The sequence below is a fragment of the Phyllobates terribilis genome, unplaced genomic scaffold (assembly GCF_046119375.1).
Source record: "Phyllobates terribilis strain yellow unplaced genomic scaffold, ASM4611937v1 Scaffold_4__5_contigs__length_816908805, whole genome shotgun sequence".
NCBI lineage: Eukaryota > Metazoa > Chordata > Amphibia > Anura > Dendrobatidae > Phyllobates > Phyllobates terribilis.
Window position 1 is genome coordinate 676,135,756 of NW_027362764.1, and position 18,969 is coordinate 676,154,724.

The following is an 18,969-nucleotide window of genomic DNA, read 5'->3' on the forward strand; positions in this document are numbered from 1 at the left end:
TTGCCGGCCGGCTTTTTTAAAGAGACGGTGCATGAAAACACTAATATTTTTATTTATAAATCCTTTACACTAAATGACAAGTACAGTAATCAGCACTGTCACTGTACTTCTTATATATGTGACTGACATGTTTCTATCTATCTAATCTATGTGTGATGCTCTATTCTTTCGGTTCTAAATTGTCGGGTACCGGTGTACCGCTGCTGAATTGCCGGCTTTTCATGTTTCACTGTGAGCACAGTTCCCATCGATTTGGGCAATCACTCTAATGCCACAACCACCATGGCTGTGGCATTACAGTGAGTGGCAGACAATCCCTGCATGATTGGTGCTCTAAATAGCGCCAGACATGCAGGACACGCTTTTGGTGCACGAACAGTTATCGAACATAACCTCGAACAGCCGAATTTTTTGCAAATCGTTCGGGTTCGTCGAACAACTCGAACACCGCCCAAAACAGCTCGAATTTGAGATTGGCGAACAGTTCTAGTCGAACACCGCTCATCTCTAATAAGAAACCACTGGAACGTGATGAAACTTGAACACAACACAGTACATATAGGATCATCGTCCTCTGCCGTCCTGGTGATCAGTGGTGTGAATTGTATTGTATGTAATGGACACAGTCTATTATAACACTCAGCATTCACACCTGTTACCTTCTGAGACGTCCGGATATCAGTTGCTTCTTCTTGTAACTTTTGAGAATCTCTTTGATTTATAAAAATTAAAAGTCTTTATTAAGATAGAATTCATAATTGCGATGTCTTGATTGAAGTCTTCATTCCCTAATCTGATACCAAATCTGGCAGTTTTTCATAACCTATAATATCACAGCGTACCATAGCAATCAGTAATATCCATCTAATTATTATCAAAATATTAAAATAAATTATGTTTGGAATAATAAACAATAATAGATAATAATTCATTATCAATCAAGTTCTCCATATGATAGAACATTTTTATGTCATAGGTGTAATTACCTTTTCCAACCCATAGGTGTCAGTGTATTTTGAAAAAACAAGTTTTTATATCTTTATTAAACCAATAATATCAAAGAATGTATACTCCTGAACCAAAATGAATAAATATATGAATGTATGAATGAATGAATGAATGAATGAATGAATAAATGAATGAATGAATTGTTGTGTTTACTCAGAAAATGTAAACATTTTTTTCCTTAGCAATATATATTTAATGAAGCAATACTCTTGTATTAGACATTACTTTATTAAATATTAATGTGTTTTCTCAATTGAGATATTGAACTCAAATAAAATCAAATGAGAATTAAAAAATGAAAAAATAGAAAAATAAGAAGTATAAAGTAAGAATAAAATTTTAAAAATGAAAAATAAAATTAAGAGTAAAAATAAGAATAAAAATAAAAATAAGGCCTTTAAATTTTAATAACAAATGCAGAGTAATTATATTCTCCATAAAAAATACCCTTATATCTCCATTATTTGGATAATTTCATATTTGTCATAACCTTGTACCACCAAAAAATATTAAATTATGCAACTTTGCATGTAATACCCTTCTTAATTATACCATAGTACCTTATTATTATTTCTTCTTTATTAAAATGTGTGGAAAATAAGTATTGATCAAAAGTGATTATGCAATCAGGATCAAAAACACATTTTCCCCCTTAATACCAAAAATATTATTTTATAAAATTTATGTATATATCAGAACCAAATTAAAAATAATTATTCTTCTAGAAATATTGTGCATAAATTTCATATCGATGAGTAGCATAGATTTGACTAAAGAGAGGTGTGTACCTATTTAGGTAACCATTAAAAATAATATTATAGTTATTCAAGAATATTATCATGTGGAAAATTATTCTAAATATAAATTTGCTTTGTAAACCATTTTGATGTGTGGTTGCCCTTATCCACTATTAGTTAAATCAAGAAATAATAATTATTAAAGAAATATAGAAATATATATATGGAGATAATACCTAATTATGTATTATAATTTCCTCAGAATTAAATATATTTTTGTAGCTTCACATAAAGAAACATTTTTTTTTTTTTCAAACATACAAACATACGAGGCCTCTGTCACATCAATCACACTTAGCAGCTGCTGATTTGCTCATCTGTCACCTTCACTCTGACATTCACAGATCTGTTCAACTCAAACATTCCACATATGAAGTTTTAGATATATATATATATATATTTAACCCAAAATTGTTGTATCCCAATTTATTAATGCGCATTGCCATATCAATTGAATATCTTTATATTTCTTTGACTATTCCCCAAGTACATATTATATAATATGAGAGTAAGTCACTGGAATTTCAGACACTTGAAAAAACTCTTGTCTTAGATTCTTTTTTCACTGGCTGCCCGGTCTTAAGTTACATCAGTTGAAAATAGAATGAATGGGATCCTATACTATTAGCTCAAAGTTCAAAGGCCGCAGCTGTCACACGTCATGCTGTAAAGCTACTTTAATTTGCACGAACACTTCATGCACAGAAAATATTAGCAACACAAAAGAATTAATAAGTATTACATATATATTATAGTTCAACTAGATATATTGTTATTATTTTAAAACGTTATACACATGAAATCATGCAATTTTTTCACTTCCTGTGTGACTAAAGAAATAAATTCATTTTAGAGTTCTTTGATCAAATCCTGCTTTGGAATGAAAACTCTAAGGAAATATAAGAAAATAAAATTAAATAACAAATTCATACAGAAACAGAATTATTTAAATATCTTATACATATATTGGTTGGTTCTAATGTAATTCAAAATATTGCTACTTAAATTTATAGATATGTAGTTCTAATTTATTAATTAATATATATATATATCTTATAAACGTATATATAAATACAATTATACGCAATCTCTACTTAGACAAGTGTATATATATATATATATATATATATATATGAACTATTAGAAACTATGTAACTACAATTTTACTGTATAAGATTATAAATAAATATTGAGACATTTTATTACATTTTGATACAACATTATAATTACAGTTTTTCCTTAGCCACTCCCTAAACCAAATCTTCTGTCTCTCTCAAATATCTCCAGGAACGCCCTATTTAGGAAAGACATTTTTCTATCCTTCAAAACCTCAGAGAACTGCCTGCTCTTCTGTCCACATTCCGTGACGTCACTGTGAGTTGGTCGTCTCACCTGTCTCTGTTCATCAGTTTCAGCCATTTTCCTTTTTAGAGAATCACAGTTCTGACTGAGAATTAACTCATTCTGTGGAGAGATGGATCTTTGCACTGGCTGATATGGCTTATAACATATATGTAATCTTCTGCGTATTTGATAGAGTTCACTATGGGGATGACTCAGTCTAGGAGAGTTTGATATTGGCTTTTGGTAAGATTTTACCTTTCCTGGTTTTATAAATTTAGCTTGATTTATTTTCTTTTCACGATTCTCATGTTTTCTAACAAAATCCAGCATCTGCGCACATTCAAATAATGAATTTTTTTGTGATGCCATAACTTGGGAAACTGAATTTAGGAATTTGAATTTTTGTACAAAAGTTGTTATCATATGTTGTACTTTTCCATTTTTGATGAGAGCTTTGTACAACCGTTCAAATATGGATATGAATGTATATGTACATTCCTTCCTACCAATCCTTAGTTTCTGCAGATCTTCTATGTTGGGAAAATCCTTTGTGACACAATAAAACAAATATCTTAATCTGTCCGAATCATTTTCCCATCCATTAGGAGAGTCATTTTCACAGGGCATTAAATGTAAACGTCTGGACAATGTCACAGGAATCCATATTTTAAATAATTGATTCCTCTCCTCATTGGATAAATCAAACTTATCAGAGAAGCTCTCAAATGTCTCTGAATTTCTACAGGCATGGATTTTGACATCATATTTTGGCATGATTTTGTATAATTTCAGCAAATTTTTCCTCATTTTAATTTGGAGTTGAGCCTGGGTAATTCCAGAATTCTCTGATATTTTTAGTGGCTCTTGTACGTCCGTTCCTCCTACGTCACTCACGTCTCCTTCCACATCACCTAGTATGTCGGTTTCTCGTATGTCAGTCATGTCTCCTCCCATATCAGGTTTCTGTATGTCCATCTCTTGGTCAGACCCAAGGTCACCTTCAGTTACAGACACGTGTCTTACTTCTTGTTCATTTTCCACATTACAGTCTGAATCAGTATCACCGTCTGACACTTCTACACTATTTTCCTGCTTAGAAATCTCTAACACAAGACTATGAAAAAAATCTACCAAATGTAGAATATTTCTCAATTTCTGTTTGTCTCTATTTACCAATTTAGAAGTTAACTGTAAATTCTGCAATTCACATTCTTTGTATAAACTGAGCCACAAAACTTCTATGTCATCTCCTACATTAACTTTGAAATTAATATTACTTTGTTTAGCAAAAGAAGAAATTATATCCATATTTTGCTTACCTTAAGATTCCTTGGCTTCTCTTTATCAGCACGTCCTGTCTTCAGTTCGTCTGATTCTTTTCCTGTGTGATTCTGTTCCTTGTTAGTACCTCTGCTTCCTGTCTTTCCTCAGTCTGTAGGTCCTTTCTGCTTCTCGTGACAAACTAGTGAATTTACTGACACGTGAACAACAGCTGTTCAGCTCGTCAGGACTCCCCGCTTGTTCACGGAAGAAATTCACTTACTTAATTTAAAAAACAAAAAAACAGGACTGGCTGGCTCACCATTGTAAAATAATACTCTTCCTGTATTATTTTTTTCTACTGAGGACTTCTCAAAGTATCAATATCACGATATTCTTATAAAAAAATGTATCTATTTATTCTTGGATTGTCCATTAAAAAGAATCAGATTGCAGCAGGTACATACAATAATTAGTTATAAAGTAATAGTCCATTTGTCCATAATTAGCTTAATTGTTGAGATTCACCCATCTTTCCTTGGATCCTGGCTGGTAAATCATGTCTTTGTCCAGCATGTGTCCAGGCCTACATGTCATCTGCTTCTCAGCATGAAGATTCTGTGTCTTGTGGGGTGGGCAGAGCAAGAGAGCCCCCCCTTTCTGTACCATGGGCTTTTATAGCCAGTCGTATGGACACCTGTTCTACATATGGTAGTGAACCAAAAATACACACACAAATAGCGCATGTCAACTAGACACGATGGCTGAGGCATAGAACTCAGAAAAATGATTATCGATTAACATTCCAAATGAATTTCCATAATTAACCATTTAACAGAGACCGCCTGGGAATGCCAGGTGCTGTAGGCTTTTGCTTTTTCCTTCCTTCCACCAGCAGGGGGCACTCTCTTCTATGCCTTTTTTCCATTCCCTTTCACAAGTGCACACATTCATTCTCTTTTCTTTTTTTCATTTGCTTTCTCTCTTGCGCTATTTCATCTCTGCAAAATACCAGCATCCTTCTGATCACCGTGGGCCTCCAGCATTGTTGCTTATTTACTTTTAATGCTAGGCTCCTTTTCACCAGGACCAGCGTCTCCCGCGTGGCTGGAGGCAACCACCGGTAAACCCAAGCAGAAGACCTGTGCAGGCAACACGACCCTCCCCCCTGAAGAGCAGCTCAAAGTCACTGGCAACCTTCTCACCCTCTTCCTTCATTCACCCCTGGACGTCTCGCTCCGCCCCCAAGTTACGGGTCCAGCTTGCTCTTTCTGTCACATTACCGCGATGAAGGGTTTAGCCTGCAGGAGACCCTGCGCCGAGCCATTTTTGAAGACACCTGATGCGGCGGGTGAATCACTGCTAAACAAACCACACCTGTAGGGATGGCACAGACTTTGCATGGACCCTTCGGAGCCCGCCCCGTCACGGCCAGATTGCTCGCCACCAAGCGATCCTGAGAAAAGCTGGCCGGGCGATGGATCAAGCAGCTTCTACTGGCCATACCATCTTGGATACGCCCGATCTCATATGATCTCGGAAGCAAAGCAGGGCTGGGCTCGGACAGTACTTGGATGGGAGACCTCCTGGGAACACCGGGTGCTGTAGACCATTTTGATGACGTTTCTACCTACTGCCCAGCTCGGCTAGCATGGAACGGCGCCTTGCCGGACACCGACCTTAAGTAACTTAGATGATGGAAGCCCCAAGGCCTCTGAGCCAGTTGGCAGCTAAGTACGCTACCCCGCCGCCTTCACGCAGGCCTGACACCGAGCTCCTTGTCACGGCTAGGAGTGCTTATTGACTCCGCAGCTCGCCGTGTGGAAATGATGGCGTTAAAAGCACCCGGGGCCATGAAGGGGCCAGGCTTTCAGAAGGTGCCAAGGGAAGGTTTTGGATGCCGGCCGCCTAGCGAGGGCCAGCAGAAGTAACATGTTTCTCTGCAAAGAATCTTTTGTAACCAAGCCAGATGGCTGACAAAGAGCTAACCTCAGTGCAAGGAAGGTGCGGAAGGAATTAGGGAGGGGGGGGGTGATTCCTGCTAGGGCCCTGAAATCATAAAACAGGCAGGAGAGTCTGACGCATGGTGACGGAGAGGTTGTAGAGGCAAATAGGGGGTGTTGTCACGTGCGAGCACGTGTGCATGCTGGCTTGTGTGTGAGAGTGCGCTTCCTAGGTGTGGCGTGCTGCAGACAGTCAAAGGGATTGTTCCCTTTCATTAAAAGTTAATCCCCGGCTGCAGGCTATTAGAAAGCAACTAACCGCGCTCTACTCACCCTACCCGGGTCTACCGGTGAGTCTCGCCTCTGCTCCCGGCCTGTGGCATTGGCCCTGAAGCTGACGTTCCGTCTACAGCGCTGCAGCCGATCAGTGAGCTCAGCGGCTCTGAGTAAGGCGTTGTGTCTACAAGACCTTTTAAGGAAGCCAGCAAAAAAATTGAAGAGAAGGGAAAGCACAAAAGGACCTGGTCTTGCTGAGCACTGGAAAGGGCAGCCGGCAGCCAGACGTCAAAGTAGAAAAGCAGCAAGTGAGAGGCATGTCTCTGCCTACGGCCACACCACCCTGAACACGCCCAATCTCATCTTATCTTGGAAGCTAAGCAGGGTCGGGCCTGGTTAGTACTTGGATGGGAGACTGTAAAATAATACTCTTCCTGTGTTATTTTTTTCTACTGACGACTTCTCAAAGTATCAATATCACGATATTCTTATGAAAAAATGTATCTATTTATTCTTGGATTGTCCATTAAAAAGAATCAGATTGCAGCAGGTACATACAATAATTAGTTACAAAGTAATTGTCCATTTGTCAATAATTAGCTTAATTGTTTAATTGTTGAGATTCACCCATCTTTCCTTGGATCCTGGCTGGTAAATCATGTCTTTGTCCAGCATGTGTCCAGGCCTACATGTCATCTGCTTCTCAGCATGAAGATTCTGTGTCTTTTGGGGTGGGCAGAGCAAGAGAGCCCCCCCTTTCTGTACCATGGGCTTTTATAGCCAGTCGTATGGACACCTGTTCTACATATGGTAGTGAACCAAAAATACACACACAAATAGCGCATGTCAACTAGACACGATGGCTGAGGCATAGAACTCAGAAAAATGATTATCGATTAACATTCCAAATGAATTTCCATAATTAACCATTGAACATTTCCCCCTTTTTGAGAATAAAAGGACTTTAACTGAAAAATCTCAAAAGAAGATACATTCATCAATCATTTTTTCTTTCCTTCTTCCTTGGCAATATCATTAAATTTCCATAATAATAATAATAGTAATAATAGTATCAATATCGGATTATTGTTATATAATGATGTGAATTCATGTTATGGTAAGCCGTGACTAATATTCATTTAATATGTATAATTATACTTCCCTATATCTAAATTGAAGCAATCGCGGGTTCAATCGTCATCATCTGCTGTCATCGGGTCGTCGTCTCGTCTTCTTCTTGGTTCTTTTATAACACAGTCTTTAGATGAAAACTCCTTTGAAATAAATTACAGCATGTAGATATTGTACAGTCCATAATTGTGCTCATTATTGTTCAGTCCATAAACTGTACTCTTTATTAGAAAGATCATGTGTGTCAGTTGATAAGAAAACAAAGTCCATGGATGAAATGTAGCTTTAATATCTGTGCAGTGTCACCTGGACTTACGTTGGATCGTCTTTGGAATCTTCCGTGTGTCCGCACTGGTCTCGTGTCACTTTTGGAACAGATGTGACGTCTTTGGTCAGTAAAGCAAGGGTTAACTTGACACTTTTCTGCTTTATATAGCACCATAACCAGTACTCAGTCCTTTATATACAGGACACATATGCCAGGTATTACCTGTTCACCAGCTTTCATTGAAGCGTTGCAGGTGATAAGAAATAGTGTTGAGCCACCCCTGTAGTGTTCGGGTTCGGTTCGGTTCGTCGAACACCAGGATGTTCGAGGAACTGTTCGTCGAACTGTTCGTCGAACACCTTAGAACACCGTCGAACACCGTTAAAACCAATGGCAGGCAAACAAAAACACATAGAAACACATAGAAAACACCTGCAAAGGTGTCCAAAAGCTGACAAACTGCTCAGAAGACACTCTCTTTAAAAAAGCCGGCCGACAAATTCAGCAGCGGCATACACCGGTACCCGACAATTTAGACAAGAAGGAATAGAGCATCACACATAGATTAGATAGATAGAAACATGTCAGTCACATATATATGAAGTACAGTGACAGTGTTGGTTACTGCACTTGTCATTTAGTGTAAAGGATTTATTAAAAAAAATATTAGTGTTTTCATGCACCGTCTCTTTAAAAAAGCCAGCCGGCAATTCAGCATCTGTACCCGACAATTTAGAACAGAAAGAATAGAGCTTCACACATAGATTAGATAGATAGAAACATGTCAGTCACATATATAATAATTACAGTGACAGTGTTGCTTACTGTACTTGTCATTTAGTGTAAAGGATTTATTTAAAAAAATAATAGTGTTTTCATGCACTGTCTCTTTAAAAAAGCCGGCCGGCAATTCAGCAGCGGTACCCGACAATTTAGAACAGAAAGATAGAGCATCACACATAGATTAGATAGATAGAAACATGTCAGTCACATTTATAATAAGTACAGTGACAGTGTTTTTGTGTCCAGCCAGGTACAACTAGGCAGCTGTGGGCTGGAATCCGCAGCGCAGGGAGGCCCAAGCTTTCTGGGCCACCCCCGCTGCAAATTGCAGTCCGCAGCCACCCCGGAAAATGGCGCGTTCATAGAAGCGCCATCTTCTGACGCTGTACCCAACTCATCCAGGGCCCTGATGCGGTGGCTCACTGGGTAATAAAGGGGTTAGGGCCAGCTTGGCATTATCAACTGGCCCTAAGCCCGAAATTCATGGGGTCACGCCAATATTAGACATGACCACCATGAATTTCTAGTAAAGTATTTAAAAAAAACACAACACCCAGAAAAAAGTCCTTTAATTGAAATAAACACACAATTCTTTATTGTTCTAAATTAAACCATACTTACCATCACGCCCATTCCAGCTGAAGCCAACGATCTCCTGAAATAAAAGAAAAATAATAAAGCAACATCATCCTTACCTTTCCATGGTTCCCATGACAGCTTCAGCTCTGCTACATCGAGATGACAGGCTGGACCGCAGCAGAACGCTGCCATCCAGCCTGTCATCCCGCAGACACTGAGAAGCGCAGGCTTGCTTGCGCTCCACAGTGTCTCTCTGTGAGGGCATCCAGATGAGCCGAGTTAATGTCCAATGATCTCGGCTCACCTCATGCACGTCACTGACAGCGTGGGAAAATTCTCAAGCACTCAGCGCTTCAGCGTGGGAGAATTCTCACACTGAAGCGCTGAGTGCAGGAGAATTCTCCCACGCTGTCAGTGACGTGCAGGAGGTGAGCTGAGTTCATTGGACATGAGCTCACCTTATGCACGTCACTGACAGCGTGGGAAAATTCTCCTGCACTCAGCGCTTCAGCGTGGGAGAATTCTCACGCTGAAGCGCTGAGTGCAGGGAAATTCTCCTACGCTGTCAGTGACGTGCAGGAGGTGAGCTGAGTTCATTGGACATGAGCTCACCTTATGCACATCACTGACAGCGTGGGAGAATTCTCCTGCACTCACCGCTACAGCGTGAGAATTTTCCCACGCTGTCAGTGACGTGCATGAGGTGAACCGAGTTCATTGGACATGAACTCGGCTCATCTGGATGCCGTCACAGAGAGACGCTGAGCAGCGCAAGCAAGCCTGCGCTTCTCAGTGTCTGCAGGATGACAGGCTGGATGGCAGCTTTCTGCTGCGGTCCAGCCTGTCATCTCGATGTAGCAGAGCTGAAGCTGTCGTGGGAACCATGGGAAGGTAAGGATTATGTTGCTTTATTATTTTTCTTTTATTGCAGGGGATCGTTGGCTTCAGCTGGAAAGGGCGTGATTGTAAGTATGGTTTAATTTAGAACAATAAAGAATTGTGTCTTTATTTCAATTAAAGGACTTTATTCTGGGTGTTTGTGTTTTTTTTTAACTTTGACTATGGGGTTAGTAATGGGGCTGTCTTATAGACGCCTCTCCATTACTAACCTGGGCTTGATGTCAGCTGGCATTATAAGCTGACATCAACCCCAGCCCTATTACCCCACTGCCACCGCTACAGGGCAGTGGGAAGAGCGAGGCTAAGTGCCAGAATTGGCGCATCCTATGGATGTGCCATTTCTGGGGCGGCTGATGGCTGGTGTTTCTAGCCTGGGAGGGGGCCAATATTCATGGCACCCTTCCTGGGCTATTAATATCAGCCCCCAGCTGTCTGCCTAGCCTTTGCTAGCTATTAAAATAGGGGGGACCCCACGTCAATTTTTTGGGGGGTCCCCCATTTTAATAGCTAGTAAAGGCTAGGCATTCAGCTGGGGGCTGATATTAGTAGCCTGGGAAGCTCCGTGGGTACTACCCCTTCCCAGGCTTCAAACATCTGCCCCAGCCGTCTGCTTAACCTCCGCTAGAGACTAAAATTATGGGGGATCCCACGCCAATTTTTTTTTAAATAAATCCTTTATTTTAACACTAAATGACAAGTACAGTAATCAACACTGTCACTGTACTTCATATATATGTGACTGACATGTTTCTATCTATCTAATCTATGTGTGATGCTCTATTGCTTCCATTCTAAATTGTCGGGTACAGATGCTGAATTGCCGGCCGGCTTTTTTAAAGAGACGGTGCATGAAAACACTATTATTTTTTTTAATAAATCCTTTACACTAAATGGCAAGTACAGTAATCAACACTGTCACTGTACTTCTTATATATGTGACTGACATGTTTCTATCTATCTAATCTATGTGTGATTCTCTATTCCTTCTATTCTAAATTGTCGGGTACCGCTGCTGAATTGCCGGCCGGCTTTTTTAAAGAGACGGTGCATGAAAACACTAATATTTTTATTTATAAATCCTTTACACTAAATGACAAGTACAGTAATCAGCACTGTCACTGTACTTCTTATATATGTGACTGACATGTTTCTATCTATCTAATCTATGTGTGATGCTCTATTCTTTCGGTTCTAAATTGTCGGGTAAAGGTGTACTGCTGCTGAATTGCCGGCTTTTCATGTTTCACTGTGAGCACAGTTCCCATCGATTTGGGCAATCACTCTAATGCCACAACCACCATGGCTGTGGCATTACAGTGAGTGGCAGACAATCCCTGCATGATTGGTGCTCTAAATAGCGCCAGACATGCAGGACACGCTTTTGGTGCACGAACAGTTATCGAACATAACCTCGAACAGCCGAATTTTTTGCAAATCGTTCGGGTTCGTCGAACAACTCGAACACCGCCCAAAACAGCTCGAATTTGAGATTGGCGAACAGTTCTAGTCGAACACCGCTCATCTCTAATAAGAAACCACTGGAACGTGATGAAACTTGAACACAACACAGTACATATAGGATCATCGTCCTCTGCCGTCCTGGTGATCAGTGGTGTGAATTGTATTGTATGTAATGGACACAGTCTATTATAACACTCAGCATTCACACCTGTTACCTTCTGAGACGTCCGGATATCAGTTGCTTCTTCTTGTAACTTTTGAGAATCTCTTTGATTTCTAAAAATTAAAAGTCTTTATTAAGATAGAATTCATAATTGCGATGTCTTGATTGAAGTCTTCATTCCCTAATCTGATACCAAATCTGGCAGTTTTTCCTAACCTATAATATCACAGCGCACCATAGCAATCAGTAATATCCATCTAATTATTATCAAAATATTAAAATAAATTATGTTTGGAATAATAAACAATAATAGATAATAATTCATTATCAATCAAGTTCTCCATATGATAGAACATTTTTATGTCATAGGTGTAATTACCTTTTCCAACCCATAGGTGTCAGTGTATTTTGAAAAAACAAGTTTTTATATCTTTATTAAACCAATAATATCAAAGAATGTATACTCCTGAACCAAAATGAATAAATATATGAATGTATGAATGAATGAATGAATGAATGAATAAATGAATGAATGAATTGTTGTGTTTACTCAGAAAATGTAAACATTTTTTTCCTTAGCAATATATTTAATGAAGCAATACTCTTGTATTAGACATTACTTTATTAAATATTAATGTGTTTTCTCAATTGAGATATTGAACTCAAATAAAATCAAATGAGAATTAAAAAATGAAAAAATAGAAAAATAAGAAGTGTAAAGTAAGAATAAAATTTTAAAAATGAAAAATAAAATTAAGAGTAAAAATAAGAATAAAAATAAAAATAAGGCCTTTAAATTTTAATGACAAATGCAGAGTAATTATATTCTCCATAAAAAATACCCTTATATCTCCATTATCGGGATGATTTCATATTTGTCATAACCTTGTACGACCAAAAAATGTTAAATTATGCAACTTTGCTTGTAATACCCTTCTTAATTATACCATAGTACCTTATTATTATTTCTTCTTTATTAAAATGTGTGGAAAATAAGTATTGATCAAAAGTGATTATGTAATCAGGATCAAAAACACATTTTCCCCCTTAATACCAAAAATATTATTTTATAAAATTTATGTATATATCAGAACCAAATTAAAAATAATTATTCTTCTAGAAATATTGTGCATAAATTTCATAGCGATGAGTAGCATAGATTTGACTAAAGAGAGGTGTGTACCTATTTAGGTAACCATTAAAAATAATATTATAGTTATTCAAGAATATTATCATGTGGAAAATTTTTCTAAATATAAATTTGCTTTGTAAACCATTTTGATGTGTGGTTGCCCTTATCCACTATTAGTTAAATCAAGAAATAATAATTATTAAAGAAATATAAAAATATATATATGTAGATAATACCTAATTATGTATTATAATTTCCTCAGAATTAAATATATTTTTGTACCTTCACATAAAGAAACATTTTTTTTTTTCAAACATACAAACATACGAGGCCTCTGTCACATCAATCACACTTAGCAGCTGCTGATTTACTCATCTGTCACCTTCACTCTGACATTCACAGATCTGTTCAACTCAAACATTCCACATATGAAGATTTATATATATATATATATATATTTAACCCAAAATTGTTGTATCCCAATTTATTAATGCGCATTGCCATATCATTTGAATATCTTTATATTTCTTTGAATATTCCCCAAGTACATATTATATAATATGAGAGTAAGTCACTGGAATTTCAGACTGTTAGAACCTTGCTGTTAGGTTTTTTTTCCTTTGCTGGTCACATGACCTTGTTGGCCTATTTAATCCTGCTCCGCCCTTCTGGCTTTGCTGGACTTCATTGTATATCTACTTTCTAGCTAGCCTGTGCTCTGTATCTAACTCTGTTAGTTTGCTTGGTCTACGGACCTCTATGTTCTATCTATTTTGTTTGTTCGTCTGTCTGCTACTATTTCTGTTAGGAGGTGTCCCATATTCCTCCCAGTCCTTAGTACTTGTAGGGATTCCCTCCTCACATCTATAGGTCTCCGTACAGACTAGATTAGGACTTTAGCAGGTCTGATCGCAGGATCAGGTTCCCTGTTACATCGTAGGGATATAGCTGAGTCTTATAGTAGGGACAGATCTCCTCTCTTTCCTTAGCTTTGGTTGCAGAACATAACACAGACACTTGAAAAAACTCTTGTCTTAGATTCTTTTTTCACTGGCTGTCCGGTCTTAAGTTACATCAGTTGAAAATAGAATGAGTGGGATCCTATACTATTAGCTCAAAGTTCAAAGGCCGCAGCTGTCACACGTCATGCTGTAAAGCGACTTTAATTTGCACGAACACTTCATGCACAGAAAATATTAGCAACACAAAAGAATTAATAAGTATTACATATATATTATAGTTCAACTAGATATATTGTTATTATTTTAAAATGTTATACACATAAAATCATGCAATTTTTTCACTTCCTGTGTGAATAAAGAAATAAATCCATTTTAGAGTTCTTTGATCAAAACCTGCTTTGGAATGAAAACTCTAAGGAAATATAAGAAAATAAAATTAAATATCAACAGAAACAGAATTATTTAAATATCTTATACATATATTGGTTGGTTCTAATGTAATTCAAAATATTGCTACTTAAATTTATATATATATGAAGTTCTAATTTATTAATTAATATATATATATATATTTTATAAACGTATATATAAATACAATTATACGCAATCTCTACTTAGACAAGTGTATATATATATATATATATATATATATATATGCATATATGAACTATTAGAAACTATGTAACTACAATTTTACTGTATAAGATTATAAATAAATATTGAGACATTGTATTACATTTTGATACAACATTGTAATTACAGTTTTTCCTTAGCCACTCCCTAAACCAAATCTTCTGTCTCTCTCAAATATCTCCAGGAGCGCCCTATTTAGGAAAGACATTTTTCTATCCTTCAAAACCTCAGAGAACTGCCTGTTCTTCTGTCCACATTCCATGACGTCACTGTGAGTTGGTCGTCTCACCTGTCTCTGTCCATCAGTTTCAGCCATTTTCCTTTTTAGAGAATCACAGTTCTGACTGAGAATTAACTCATTCTGTGGAGAGATGGATCTTTGCAATGGCTGATATGGCTTATAACATATATGAAATCTTCTGCGTATTTGATAGAGTTCACTATGGGGATGACTCAGTCTAGGAGAGTTTGATATTGGCTTTTGGTAAGATTTTACCTTTCCTGGTTTTATAAATTTAGCTTGATTTATTTTCTTTTCACGATTCTCATGTTTTCTAACAAAATCCAGCATCTGCGCACATTCAAATAATTAATTTTTTTGTGATGCCATAACTTGGGAAACTGAATTTAGGAATTTGAATTTTTGTACAAAAGTTGTTATCATATGTTGTACTTTTCAATTTTTGATGAGAGCTTTGTACAACCGTTCAAATATGGACATGAATGTATATGTACATTCCTTCCTACCAATCCTTAGTTTCTGCAGATCTTCTATGTTGGGAAAATCCTTTGTCACACAATAAATCAAATATCTTAATCTGTCCGAATCATTTTCCCATCCATTAGGAGAGTCATTTTCTCAGGGCATTAAATGTAAACGTCTGGACAATGTCACAGGAATCCATATTTTAAATAATTGATTCCTCTCCTCATTTGATAAATCAAACTTATCAGAGAAGCTCTCAAATGTCTCTGAATTTCTACAGGCATGGATTTTGACATCATATTTTGGCATGATTTTGTATAATTTCAGCTAATTTTTCATCATTTTAATTTGGAGTTGAGCCTGGGTAATTCCAGAATTCTCTGATATTTTTAGTGGCTCTTGTACGTCCGTTCCTCCTACGTCACTCACGTCTCCTCCCACATCACCTAGTATGTCGGTTTCTCGTATGTCAGTCATGTCTCCTCCCATGTCAGGTTTCTGTATGTCCGTCTCTTGGTCAGACCCAAGGTCACCTTCAGTTACAGACACGTGTCTTACTTCTTGTTCATTTTCCACATTACAGTCAGAATCAGTATCACCATCTGACACTTCTACACTATTTTCCTGCTTAGAAATCTCTAACACAAGACTATGAAAAAAATCTACCAAATGTAGAATATTTCTCAATTTCTGTTTGTCTCTATTTACCAATTTAGAAGTTAACTGTAAATTCTGCAATTCACATTCTTTGTATAAACTGAGCCACAAAACTTCTATGTCATCTCCTACATTAACTTTGAAATTAATATTACTTTGTTTAGCAAAAGAAGAAATTATATCCATATTTTGCTTACCTTAAGATTCCTTGGCTTCTCTTTATCAGCACGTCCTGTCTTCAGTTCGTCTGATTCTTTTCCTGTGTGATTCTGTTCCTTGTTAGTACCTCTGCTTCCTGTCTTTCCTCAGTCTGTAGGTCCTTTCTGCTTCTCGTGACAAACTAGTGAATTTACTGACACGTGAACAACAGCTGTTCAGCTCGTCAGGACTTCCCCCTTGTTCACGGAAGAAATTCACTTACTTAATTTAAAAAACAAAAAAACAGGACTGGCTGGCTCACCATTGTAAAATAATACTCTTCCTGTATTATTTGTTTCTACTGAGGACTTCTCAAAGTATCAATATCACGATATTCTTATAAAAAAATGTATCTATTTACTCTTGGATTGTCCATTAAAAAGAATCAGATTGGAGCAGGTACATACAATAATTAGTTATAAAGTTATTGTCCATTTGTCCATAATTAGCTTAATTGTTGAGATTCACCCATCTTTCCTTGGATCCTGGCTGGTAAATCATGTCTTTGTCCAGCATGTGTCCAGGCCTACATGTCATCTGCTTCTCAGCATGAAGATTCTGTGTCTTGTGGGGTGGGCAGAGCAAGAGAGCCCCCCCTTTCTGTACCATGGGCTTTTATAGCCAGTCGTATGGACACCTGTTCTACATATGGTAGTGAACCAAAAATACACACACAAATAGCGCATGTCAACTAGACACGATGGCTGAGGCATAGAACTCAGAAAAATGATTATCGATTAACATTCCAAATGAATTTCCATAATTAACCATTTAACCGAGACCGCCTGGGAATGCCAGGTGCTGTAGGCTTTTGCTTTTTTCTTCCTTCCACCAGCAGGGGGCACTCTCTTCTATGCCTTTTTTCCATTCCCTTTCACAAGTGCACACATTCATTCTCTTTTCTTTTTTTCATTTGCTTTCTCTCTTGCGCTATTTCATCTCTGCAAAATACCAGCATCCTTCTGATCACCGTGGGCCTCCAGCATTGTTGCTTATTTACTTTTAATACTAGGCTCCTTTTCACCAGGACCAGCGTCTCCCGGGTGGCTGGAGGCAACCACCGGTAACCCCAAGCAGAAGACCTTTGCAGGCAACACGACCCTCCCCCCTGAAGAGCAGCTGAAAGTCACTGGCAACCATCTCACCCTCTTCCTTCATTCACCCCTGGACGTCTCGCTCCGCCCCCAAGTTACGGGTCCAGCTTGCTCTTTCTGTCACATTACCGTGATGAAGGGTTTAGCCTGCAGGAGACCCTGCGCCGAGACATTTTTGAAGACACCTGATGCGGCGGGTGAATCACTGCTATACAAACCACACCTGTAGGGACGGCACAGACTTTGCAAGGACCCTTCGGAGCCCGCCCCGTCACGGCCAGATTGCTCGCCACCAAGCGATCCTGAGAAAGGCTGGCCGGGCGATGGATTGAGCAGCGTCTACTGGCCATTCCAGCTTGGATACGCCCGATCTCATCTGATCTCGGAAGCAAAGCAGGGCTGGGCTCAGACAGTACTTGGATGGGAGACCTCCTGGGATCACCGGGTGCTGTAGACCATTTTGATAACGTTTTGCCCTACAGCCCAGCTCGGCTAGCATGGAACGGCACCTTGCCGGACACCGACCTTAAGTAACTTAGATGATGGAAGTCCCAAGGCCTCTGAGCCAGTTGGCAGCTAAGTACGCTACCCCGCCGCCCTTCACGCAGGCCTGACACCGAGCTCCTTGTCACGGCTAGGAGTGCTTATTGACTCCGCAGCTCGCCGTGTGGAAATGATGGCGTTAAAAGCACCCGGGGCCGTGAAGGGGCCAGGCTTTCGGCAGGTGCCCAGGGAAGGTTTTGGATGCCGGCCGTCTAGCGAGTGCCAGCAGAAGTAACATGTTTCTCTGCAAAGAAGCTTGTGTAACCAAGCCAGACGGCTGACAAAGAGCTAACCTCAGTGCAAGGAAGGCAAGGAAGGTGCGGAAGGAATTGGGGAGGGGGGGGTGATTCCTGCTAGGGCCCTGAAATCATAAAACAGGCAGGAGAGTCTGACGCATGGTGACGGAGAGGTTGTAGGGGCAGATAGGGAGTGTTGTCACGTGCGAGCACGTGTGCATGCTGGCTTGTGTGTGCGCTTCCTAGGTGTGGCGCGCTGCAGACAGTCAAAGGGATTGTTCCCTTTCATTAAAAGTTAATCCCCGGCTGCAGGCTATTAGAAAGCAACTAACCGCGCTCTACTCACCCTACCCGGGTCTACCGGTGAGTCTCGCCTCTGCTCCCGGCCTGTGGCATTGGCCGTGAAGCTGACGTTCCGTCGACAGCGCTGCAGCCGATCAGTGAGCTCAGCGGCTCTGAGTGGGGCCTTCTGTCTACAAGACCTTTTAAGGAAGCCAGCAAGAAAATTGAAGAGAAGGGAAAGCACAAAAGGACCTGGTCTTGCTGAGCACTGGAAAGGGCAGCCGGCAGCCAGACGTCAAAGTAGAAAAGCAGCAAGTGAAAGGCTAGTCTCTGCCTACAGCCACACCACCCTGAACACGCCTGATCTTGTCTGATCTTGGAAGCTAAGCAGGGTTGGGCCTGGTTAGTACTAGGATGGGAGACCACCTGGGAATACCAGGTGCTGTAGGCTTTTGTTTTTTCCTTCCTTCCACCAGCAGGGGGCACTCTCTTCTATGCCTTTTTTCCATTACCTTTCACAAGTGCACACATTCATTCTCTTTTCTTTTTTTCATTTGCTTTCTCTCTTGCGCTATTTCATCTCTGCAAAATACCAGCATCCTTCTGTGGTCCT

The 18,969-nt window shown here is 39.1% G+C and overlaps 1 non-coding gene and 2 pseudogenes across 1 annotated transcript; all 3 read left to right on the top strand.

Annotated features, from left to right (window-relative positions):
* The first annotated feature begins 5,900 nt into the window (after positions 1 to 5,900).
* Positions 5,901 to 6,020, top strand: LOC141267574 (5S ribosomal RNA; annotated as a pseudogene).
* An 11,612-nt stretch (positions 6,021 to 17,632) lies between these two features.
* LOC141269337 (5S ribosomal RNA) lies at positions 17,633 to 17,752 on the top strand (annotated as a pseudogene).
* Positions 17,753 to 18,688: 936 nt separating this feature from the next.
* On the top strand, positions 18,689 to 18,807 carry LOC141266223 (5S ribosomal RNA). Its single transcript, XR_012320276.1, has one exon. It is a non-coding gene; the product is annotated as a 5S ribosomal RNA (ribosomal RNA).
* Positions 18,808 to 18,969: the final 162 nt, after the last annotated feature.